Raw genomic sequence first — 9810 nt, 5'->3', positions numbered from 1 at the left:
AACAATAACATCATACAGATGCCTAGAAGCGTTGATTCATATTTGTGGGGCATTGAACCCCATACCACAGTTGGTCGGTGTTCAGACAGACCGGACTAGATGATATTTTGGCGTTCTAAAGATACGTTAGGACCAGGCGTTGCTGAATTCGCTCTCATTTGAGAATGAAGCACGATCAAAGCAAGCAAAGAAAAACATCCCATCTGTTGCGGTCCACGATCGTCATTGTATCGCAAGGTGTAACAAGTCTGATAAATGGAAGCAGCGAGCGAGAGCCCCAACGAGAGAGCGATAATAAAATCCATTTTTCTCGCTTGTTTACCGTTGGGGATAGGTGTTTTTCTTTACTGGCACGATAAACAATCCACGAACTTCCAATAACAACAGTGTCCCCCAGGCTTGGAGCATGTTTAGAGGGGTTTTATCATGCACTACTATCCCCCCAATCTGATCAAACTTGTAGCAGTATACGATAAACAGTCTCTCATAATGTGCAGCATGTTATGATAGTTACAGAGAGCGATACGTGAGAGATTCTCTCAATTTTCTCAGGATTCAATCCCTGGTTAGGACTCAATCAAATGTGATTTTTCCTAGGCTAATTTTATACAAATAGATAAGTTCCATTATTACAGCAAAAAACACAAATATTTGGATATTTCGCATGCCTGGGGAACGTTTTTCTGGAACCATGAAAAAACACTTGGTTCAGTCTGTCTGAACACCGACCAGTTATGAATCTAAGATAAGACGATTCCAAAAGAAACGCCAAAACGTATGCTTTCACTAGCACACCATTCGTTTGCCTATAGGCAAACTGCAATTTGCTATAGCAGATAATTTGCTGTTATAGTGTTCTGATCCATGATATGAGTCGATTTGATCCGTAATACCGACCCATTTTTGACTGTAACTAGGAGTAGAAGCTAACGCTTTGCCTTTTGACGTTGGATAACGTCTTACGGCAACATACTGGGGTACAATTTCAAAAAACGAAAAATCGCTCGCGTCACGAAAAGTGGTTAGATTTTGACTGTTAATAACTTACTAACGCCCGGATAGATTTTCAAGATTCTTGCACCAATCGATTGGAAATCTTTTTACGAATCTACTACAATAATGAAAACTATTGATTTTCATGACTAAACTATTGATAAATTGGGATATATCGAGGTATGTCTTATTTTTCATAGAAAAGCACATTTTTCTTGCTTTTATAAGGTTTCGACGTTTTGAAGTTTACATGTACCGTAATTTCGGGTGAAATTGAACATTTTTCATGGTTTTTCTTGTCTGTTTTCAATGATGTTGAAAATGCCAAACGACTGAATGCAGGAAAACAAGTACGACGGTCAGCCTCTTTGGCTCATGTGCCAAAATTTTCTAACAAATGTGTTATTAGTGGTAAAAATCATCCTTTAAATAAAAAATCGAGGAATCCCATTTCGGGGTGAAATTGATCACTTGTCAATGCGATTTTTGTTATTTTTTTGTAACGACTCTACATAATGAATATCAACACCCTGAATCCGAATAATGCAATATATAAAGAAATAATGATTAGTTTTTTAAGAATCGCAATGAAAACGCCTATATGTAGGCAATTTTCTTGATATCTAACAGAAATTAATTTATTTCAACCGTATAAGCTAATTGGTACGAGTTTAGAAGATGAAATCGGGCTCGGGGATATATTTTAAGCATCCTTACACAGAAAAAAAATCCGTTATCGTATCCGTGAACAGCAGACGTGAACTGGTCAACAAGCAAAAATACACCGTGCACTACATCATGTTTATGATGGTAGTTCATGGTGTATTTTTGACAGTTCACGTTTTCCAGAACTCTTTTTTGAGCGTGTACAAACTTTACTTACTTTGAATAATGCCGTTGTCGTCAACGCTACCTACATGTAAATGCATGCTAGTGATCAGAGCATCAACTTGTCAAAGAGCTAAAACTAATCAGTACTAACAACAGTAATAGCTTTGTTGATGTTTTGATTTGGTAAGAAATTGTCGATCGAATCGAAATACGCACAAAATGCAACCGCCGCCCAACCCAAGCGACGGAAACCTAGGTAAAACTTTGCCATTTATCTCCGTTGAAAACTAATCAAGCAAATTTATAATTGATAAATAAATTAATAAATTAATAGATTAATCAATTAATAGTAATAGATGAAATGTCTCTGGTTGTAACTCTTTTACGTTGAATGCATTGCTGTGACCCTGAGAAGAGCCGTTTTGTTTGAAATTGTGCTGCAATTTAATAGCGCGTTCTCCACGGTTTCGAAGAGCCAGCTGGATGTCCTTCGGCATGATGCTGACACGCTTGGCGTGGATCGCGCACCGGTTGGTATCTTTAAACAAACCGATCAGTTAGGCCACTCGCTTCCTGCAAGACCATGACGATCGAGCTCTGGAATCGCAGATTTGCCTCTACATTTCCCCGGATACCACGACGAAGCAGAAGAAGTTCTTCATGGCGCGGAACTTCTTCGAGTATCAAAAGGAGATCATGCCAATCATCGTGACTGGCAACTTCAACATCGATATGAGTAAACAAAAGAACATGGAGTTCACGGACTTCATGGAGAAGTACCTCAACTTCAAACTGGCTTCGTAACCCAATAAGGCAACCGATCTTAGTGGATCATGCTTGGACCTAAGGTTCGACCGGAATATTTGTTTGGGAAGCAAGAGTTTCCGCTCATGCTTCTTCTTCCATCGACCGATTCTATCGGTGTTGAAGCGTTAACCGAACCAACCAAATAATAACACACAATGTCCATTATAGGTCGGAATTGACATGCAACAAATAGTATGAAAATTGATTGGATTTTCATTAGTAGAAATCTTTTATAAGTTCGTGACTGTCTCAAGCCAGGAAATAGAAGAAGCTAACGTTATCCAACGTCAACATTGCGGTTGTATCTCGGAAACAACCTCTTACTTTTTTTTGTTCGAAATTAAACTCGAATTTCGCGAAATTCCGTTTTATTCCGTTTGTTTTCAATTTTCCGTGGAAATATTTTAACAATTTGGGAAACGAAACGAAATAGTAAAATACAAATTTCGCCTGTGCGAGTTCCGTGGAATTCCGCGGAATTTCGTTTCGAAGCGTATATGACGGAACCATTCGGTATTTCGCATACCCTTGCTCTGAACAGCTCCGAACACGTTCGCGAATCACTTTTAGCTTCGGTTACTCGGGAGCACGACGGATGCGAGTAAACCATCCTGGCGCTCGGGAGCGTTTGGTTTTGTTTTTGTTCCAGTTCAGCAGAACAGTTCGCCAGTGCTGGAAAAGTTCGCATCACGAAGCAGCTCACGAGTGTATACCAACGCATACCAAACATCACAGACTCGGGAACTGGCTAAGTGTGAGTAAGTCCGCACCCGTCTGCTCGGGAGAATATGTCAAAAGAAGTAGCAACAAGCTCGGGAGCGTTGCTCGCGAGTAACCGAGCAAGGTGTGATTCATTATGGTTTTGACAGACTAATTTATTGTATAACCATCATATCGATAGTAAACTACTAGTTTGTAATCAAAAACCCTTGAAAATCATAAATCTCAGAGGGGAAGCAGCATTTTTCCCAAAAGCACAATATGACTCTGAACAGCTCCGAACACGTTCGCGAATCACTTTTAGCTTCAGTTACTCGGGAGCCAACAGATGCGAGTAAACCAGCGCTCTGATGCTCGGAAGCGTTTGGTGTTGTTTTTGTTCCAGTTCAGAAAAAGTGTTCGCCCTTTCCATCACTGATGACAACAAATGTTTTTGCAAATCGTATCGAGAAATTACTGGATGTTTAATGATGGTTCAGTGATAAATGGTATAACCCTAGAATTTACTTAGTTTTTATTTATTTTCTTCATAAGTATCGTTTTAAACATTACATTCATTTGATATAAATCAAGGTGGTCTGTGTTAGGCAACCCTATAATCGTTATTTGATAATATTAAATCAACTCTTATTAAATTTTGTTGACAACAAATTACACTTCATTTGCCGAAGTAGTTCAGAATTTGTCAGTTAGTGCTCAACTCCCGAGCCGATCAGTCGATCCTTTCGATAGAGCGTAGTTCGGAAGCCATTCACGGACTATTTGAAACAGTGTTTATCGGTTTAAGCGGCCGTCGCTACAAAATTTTGTAGATTCGTAGTTGCCGCGTCGCCGTGATCCGCGATGCCGCGCCGCGAAAGTTTCCGAGACAATTCTCCCACGACGAAATTCATAAATTCGTCGGGAAGGAACTCGGTCTAACGCGAGAAAACGTGCGTTTACTCCAACCAAGCAAGCGGCTGGGCTGCACCTTCGTGGAGGTCAACAGCCTTGAACTTGCTGAAACAATCGTTCGAGAGCACGACAGCAAGCACGATTTCGTGTTTGATGGGAAGGCGTACAAGTTGCGTATACTGATGGAGGACGGAGCTGTGGAGGTGCGGTTGTTCGATCTCTCCAACGACGTCACCAACGACCAAATTGCCGAGTTTCTCGCGGAGTACGGAGACGTGCTCAATATTCGGGATCTCCTATGGGACGAACGATCTCCATTCGCTGGTGTTAAAACCGGGGTACGCATAGCTCGAATGGTGGTGAAGAAAAATATTCCTTCTCTCATTACGATTCGGGGCGAAGACACGGCGGTGGGTTACAGGGGGCAGCGCCAAACCTGTATGCATTGCCAAGAGTTCGTACATATCGGAATACCATGTGTACAGAACAAAAAACTGCTTGTGCAGAAGCTCGCAGCAGACCAATCCTATGCGAACGTCGCGAGACAGCCAGCGCAACCGAAGCCGACAAAATCAATAAGTAAACCACCACAAGTACCTCAGCCACAGGTACAACCGAACTCGTCACGGCAGATGAGCAAACCGAACGAGACCCGAGTTACAATGCCACAGCAGCAAAACACGATGCCTCCCCCCTCCAGAAAACAACCTGGATCGCAAACTCTCACCCAAATCTCGCCGCTTCCAAAACCGATCGGCAGCCTTTCCGCACAGCAGAAGCCTGATGGTAATGACACGGACAGCTCCCAAGCCTCACTCAGCTCCAACAGTAGCCGACGTTTGCGCAGCAAACGATCGCCCCCAGGGAAAAAGATGAGACACGACAACGAGATCAACACACACGGCCGAGGCTCCGGAGACGAAATGCAGCTGTAACGGAGCACACCAGCATCAATATCGGCACCGTAAACATCAACACCATAACAAACGCAACAAAAATAAACGCACTTCGCACGTTTCTTCGCACTGCCGACCTAGACATCGTTTTCCTACAGGAGGTACACTGAGGAAACGGAACGTATGAGGTACATAAGAATTTCTAATGGAATAATGACATAAGAAGTATTTTGTTCTTCATTCGAGAATCTTATAACATTCCACAACAGACTTATGAAATAACACTCATTACATAGACAGATATAATTCCATAAGAAACTCTTTTTGGATATCAAACGCATTGATCATTGGCATTCATAAGACAATCTAATGGAGTACGATTTTCTTAACAATTTCATACGAAAATCTTATGAATTACGTGGAGAGATGCTAATAACAAAATATTCACGATTGAGATTGATAAGCGCGCGTATGACAATGATTAGTAACACTTGTGAAAAACAGTCGACTTCCTATCAAAAACCACGTAAGAATTTCATACGAAATTCTTTTGGAATAAAGACATAAGAAGCATCTAATGAGACTCATAAGAAAAACTTGTGAACTTCCATCGATCATTGCGTTCATAATACAAATAGGTATAATATCATAAGATACTCTTATGAAGGATCATAGATATCAATTATGGAATTCTTTAGGACCATTATGTATTTAGAGAATCGCTCTTTGAATTTAGGAAAATAAAGATATTCATAAGATTTCTAATGATAACGACAAGAATTTCTTGTGAATATCGGACGTTTTGTGTTTCATAAGAGTCTTATGAAAAGGAGAAAACCAGTCAAGAAATCAATTCATAAGCGTTCGCTTATGAAATTCGTACGCAATTTCTGGCTCAGTGTAGAAAACGAGCAATTTGCCCTGCCCGGCTACAACGTAGTGTGTAATGTCGACCATGCGAGAAGAGGAACAGCAATCGCTCTCAAAACCCACATCAAGTTCTCACACGTCGAAAAAAGTAAGAGGTTGTTTCCGAGATACGACCGCCAAGTTGACGTTGGATAACGTTAGCTTCTTCTATTTGCTGGCTTGAGACAGTCACAAACTTATGAAACATTTCTTTTGCTAAAAATCCAATTAATTTTCACACTATTTGTTGCATGTCAATTCTGATTTATTGAAGACATTGTGTGTTATTATTTTGTGTTAATACAAAGTAATCACTTTACATGTATTCAGAAGCTTAGGCGATTATATTGAAGAATTGTTTTTCAAATGTATTAATTCAAAATAACTCTTTTTCATTGATTTTGTGGCCCTGAAAAGGGGAAATTAGGGAATATTACACAATCAACTCTTTAAAACACATTTGTTGGCTCTGAAAAGGGCCGATTGATGAATTGTTGAATTTGCGTAACACGGACACATTTTGACGGCGCACTGGTTTCAATCCTCCTCGCCCGATGAGATTTGCGGTGCGGATGACGATGTGCGCTTCAACAAGCGGCTTTGGTGGATTTTCTTCAGCCATCTCGAACAAATTAGGGAATATTACACAATCAACTCTTTAAAACAAATTTGTTGGCTCTGAAAAGGGCCGATTGAGTTGTTGAATTTGCGTAACACGGACACATTTTGACGACGCACTGGTTTCAATCCTCCTCGCCCGATGAGATTTGCGGTGCGGATGACGATGTGCACTTCAACAAGCGGCTTTGGTGGATTTTCTTCAGCCATCTCGTACAACAGCTTGCCTCTGGTGGCGAGGAGCTGACCAGGTTTGGAGGAGCTCTTACCAGCTCGAAAGCGAAAACAGAATGAAACCAGATTCATTATTTTTATTATTTACAATTGTTTTTATTTCTAGTTTTTGTTTGTTTGTTGGTACAGTAATTTTACAATGTAAGAGTTTCAACTTTACAAGTTTTTCTGCTTAGTTTCGTCTTTTGAATAATTTCAGTTTAATTTACATAGCTTTCCGCGAGTTTACAGTTAAACCACTTTGTTAATTCCTAAAAAAGTTTTTTTTTTTCCTTACAATTTAACTTAACCTAATCCTATAAACTATTGTCATCCCGTTTTGGAATTAGTTGCAATTTTCAGGCATATATGTTTCTAATTGTTGCTGATTCAGATTCAAGTGCCCTGGTTTGGATTTTTTCAGCCTGTGTGTTTATTCTTACAGTTAGAGGTTCGATATTTGCTAGCCGATGAAGTTCTGCTGTTCGCGTGCGCCTTGGGCGGTTGAGTATCATCCTCAAGAAATTGTTTTGGACGACTTGCAATTTCTGCAAGTGGGTCCTTGCGCACCCCCTCCAGATTGACGAGGCATGTTCCAGCATTGGGGATATGATCATCTTGTAGACCGCAAGTTTGTTTGTTAGGGAGGCCTTCGAGCGACGGTTGATGATTGGGTAGAGGCGTTTGAGCAGTATTGTGCTTTTGGTAACTCTTTCATCGATGTGTTGGCGGAAAAGCATTTTGCTATCCATGATGAGGCCTAGGTAGCTTACAGCGTCAGACCAGTGTATTTCTGCTCCTTCCACTTGGATGTTTGTTGCTGGTACCATCCGGTAACTATTTTTGTGAGGGAAAATGATGGTTTGGGTTTTTGCTCCGTTTACGCAAATTTTCCACGTTTTGAGATACGTGGTGTATTCGTCGATGCCTTTTTGGAGCTTTGACACCAGTGCTCTTATGACTCGTCCCTCGTAGCTTATCGCAGAGTCGTCTGCGAAAAGTGAGAGAGTGCCATTTCCTGGGAGGGCGGGGATATCCGACGTGAAGAGATTGTACAGTATTGGCCCCAAGATACTACCTTGGGGGACCCCTGCATTTACAATGTATGGTTGCGAAGAGGAGCTTCCTATGCACACTTGCGACGTTCTTTCGCTGAGGTAGTTTGCTATAATCTTTACCAGGTAGGTGGGAAAGTTGTAGCGGAGGAGTTTGTGTGTGAGGGCATCGTGCCACACGTTATCGAACGCCTTTTCAATATCCAAAAAAGCCATCGGCGTCGACTTGGATACCGCTTTGTTCCGCCTCACAAGGTTGGTGACTCGTTGGAGTTGGTGGATCGTAGAACGCCCCCGTCTGAATCCGAATTGTTCTTCGAGGAGAATATTGTTGTCTTCTGCATGCTCAAGGAGCCTGCTATAGATACACTTTTCAAACAACTTACTTAATGACGAAAGCAAGCTGATTGGGCGGTAGCTCGATGCGAGTGTGGGGTCTTTCCCTGGTTTGTGGATCGGCACAACTTTGGACAGCTTCCAAGCGGACGGAAAGTAGCTGAGCTCCAGGCAGCTATTGAATATTTCCACAATGAGGGAGTGCGCGTTGGGACCCAAATGCTTGAGGACAATATTGAATAGACCATCAAAGCCAGGGGCTTTCATGTTACGGGAGAATCTAATGGCGGACTTTAGTTCTTCTGTTGTAACCTTTCGGTTGGCTGGGAAATTATTTCGTGTTTCAGTTAAGCGAGTCTTACTGTCACTTACTGCCTCTTCCATCGGGCTAGCGATGCCTTGACCTAGTCTATGAGATGCCATGAAATGGCGTGATATCGTATTTGCCTTTTCAATTGGTGTAATATATTTAACATTGCCGTCAACTATTGGTGGGATCGGTGTCGGTTTTGATTTTAGCACCTTTGTTAAACGCCAGAAGGGCCTGGAGTGGTTTGGTAAATTTTCAATATCCCTACTAAACTTATTATTTCTAATCTGTTGGACTCTACTAGCTATTATCTTATTCAATTTCTTGCATAGTATTTTTTTTGAAAGATTATGAGTGCGTTGGAATTGTCTCCTTATGCTGTTCCTAACCGCAATAATTTTTTTAGTGACACTATCCAGTTGTAAAAACTCACGTGATATTGTAGTCGCTGGGATGAATCTATCCTCGGCCTCTCCGATTGCGTCGGTAATCGATTGGATCGCTCTATCGATGTCCTCAGTTGTGTTTAGCGTGTGATGGTCGTCCAGGCTTTCTTCAACTAGTTGTTGGAATCGTGGCCAGTCGGCGCGATGGTAGTTCCTTCTTCGCTGGGGTTCACGAAGGGTGATTGAAGTGTTCACCTCGAAGATTACCGGCAAGTGGTCCGATGACAGTTCGGTGAGGGCTTGAGGTGTCGTCACATTGTCGGGGATGTTGGTGAGGATAATATCTAGAGTTGAACCCACTCCGGCTGGGGAGAAGTACGTGGGCGACTCCGAGTGTACAATTGTATAATGCCCTGCTTGAGCATCGTTGGCTAGCACGGATCCGTTTTTGTTGCTCTGGATGTTTCCCCAGATTGAGTGGCGAGCGTTAAGGTCACCGGCGAGAATGAATTTACTGGGCCTTCGAGTTAATATTTGGATGTCGTTTTTGAGCTGAGTTGTTGTTCCGTCTGCGTCCTTGCACTGTATAGGACAGTACGCCGCAATCAGGATGATAGGTCCATTGGAGGAGGTCAGTTCGATGCCCACAGCTTCGGTGATGCTAAGGCGGAAATCCGGAAGCATTCGGAACTTGAGGTTACGTCGGATGGCTATAGCTACACCACCTTTTCTTGCAGCGATACGGTCCAGGCGAATAACTTGATGATCTGGTAGGCTGAAGTTTTTGTTTGGCTTTAGGTGCGTCTCCGTTATGAGAGCGACGTCGATTTCGTGTGTTCGGA

This window comes from Aedes aegypti, chromosome 3, assembly GCF_002204515.2.
Source record: "Aedes aegypti strain LVP_AGWG chromosome 3, AaegL5.0 Primary Assembly, whole genome shotgun sequence".
NCBI lineage: Eukaryota > Metazoa > Arthropoda > Insecta > Diptera > Culicidae > Aedes > Aedes aegypti.
This window is presented reverse-complemented; position numbering follows the sequence as displayed.